Below are 2,073 nucleotides of genomic sequence, written 5' to 3' on the forward strand. Positions count from 1 at the left end.
TTCTAAGCATCCCAGAAACGACACAGAAAGTCATAAAGTCAAACATAACTTTAAAAAACACCAGTATAGCCTTACAAGGCCCTGATGGTAAAAAAAACTACATTTTCGCGAAAGTGACGCCACTGCCGGTTTCGGGCAGGTCATTGCGGATATGCGATAGTTCGCGCTGATGGACGTAGGGAGTGTTACGAAGAGCTGATTGGATCGGCAAAGCCTGTTTCTGGAATATTATGTTTTTGTTGCTGCAAGCGCTTTTTATGCAATTTTTTGCAAAGCTATATGTGGAAGGAAACCTTGACCTAGGACAAGCTGATGGCATAAGACGCAAGTACAACTCCTCCGGTTTCATATGCAAAAAAATTATTGCGCTAGCTTACATGGTTGCAGTGCTACCGGGATTTAAAATTAGTTACGCAAAACGGCCTGCTCCGAACGGCTTAATTTGCTAATCTCTCTCTAGGCTTACTCACTAAAGTATCTTAAGGTATTGACATCCTGTGAACTTTTACTGAATAATCTATACCAAACTTTATACTCGTGTTTCTATTACATGACTTATAGGGGAGCAACATATTTGAATTAGTCTCAACTCATATTGGTTAAAAGTATTGTTTTGTACAGTTAGTATTGTAGTATTGTAATATTATAGAATATGGAATATAATAATTAATTACAGACATCCATGATATTGCTTTATTGCTAGCAATGATCAAAGATTAACTGTTCCAGACTTAAATAATTAAATTTTGTAAAAATGGTTATGTTTCATTGCTTTACAGCATCAAATGTTAGTGGTGTTGCTTATATAAATGGGTAGAAGAGCTACTCAGGAACATTAATATCCCATCAGAGAATAACTGAGATTAGAACTGCAGTGATGCAGGCCATGGTGGGGGATGGACAGTCATCTCTCAGCTACTGTATGAGACCTCTTCTATCAGAGTGTATTTAGATTTCATTTGGGATCCTTCCTAATAGGATCCTTACATTCAGTTCCAAGAAGATGCTTGTGGCGGAGGTGTGGTCCCTGGCGTAGCTGCAGGGCAGGGGTGGAGCGGTGAGCTCAGGGGGGTGGTATCGGGAGGCAGGTGAGCCACAGGTGGTGGCGATTGTGTCATGAGTGTTTTCCTTCTGTGTGTCTATATAGTGACGGCAGAGGCGAGCGGGAGGCGGGCTGGACCAGGACGAGCTGTAACGGCGCATTGTTATTATAAATAAAAATATGATCGTGAGCAAAAACGGTGTGTGTGTGTGTGTCGCATACATCACAATGCTCAATCACGTAATTCCTAACATATATACAAGTGATGATTATTGTAAAATCAACTAAATTGATTGGGATCAGCTTTGCAATTCATATTATGTCAGGATAACTGAGGCTTTAGTCGTAAATACCCAAGACCCAAAAGAGAAAAGCTCACTGTGCGGAAGAAAAGATCATCTCCCTCACACATACAAAAACCTTTCATATTATAACTGGTTTTGAGCATCCACCTATCACTCATGGTGAGCCTTGAGCCTTTAAAATCAATCCACCAGTTCACTTTCTACCATTTATCTAGGTTTGGGTCATGGGGGCAGCAGTCTAAGCAGAGAAGGCTCGACTTCCATCACCCTGACCACGCCTTCCAGTTGTTGCCAGGTCAGCCAAGAAGTATAATCTCTCCAGCAAATCCTGGGTCTGACCGGGGGCCTCCTTCTTGTAGGACATGCCCAAAACACCTCACCCAGAATGCATCCAGGAGGCATCCTTATCAGATGTCCAAACCACTTCAGCTGGCTTCTTTTAAAGTGGAGGAGAAGCAGGTTTACTCTGAGTCCCTTTTGAATGACCAAGCTCCTCATCCCATCTCAAAGGGAGAGCCCATCCACCATCGAAGAATGCTTGTATCCTTAGCGAAAATGTATTTTTTCAAAACCCAAAAGGTGATTTTTATCTTTAGTTTCTTTATCTTTTGATTAGATCTTAGATTGAGACACTTGAAACACTTAATTTGGTCAGTTTGTATTAAATTACCATTTGTTTAATATTAGTTTAGTTCCTTTTTATTCTGTTTTGTAAAAAACAAAATC

The sequence above is a fragment of the Pundamilia nyererei genome, unplaced genomic scaffold (genome assembly GCF_000239375.1).
Source record: "Pundamilia nyererei isolate P.nyererei 1_Seehausen unplaced genomic scaffold, PunNye1.0 scaffold00080, whole genome shotgun sequence".
NCBI lineage: Eukaryota > Metazoa > Chordata > Actinopteri > Cichliformes > Cichlidae > Pundamilia > Pundamilia nyererei.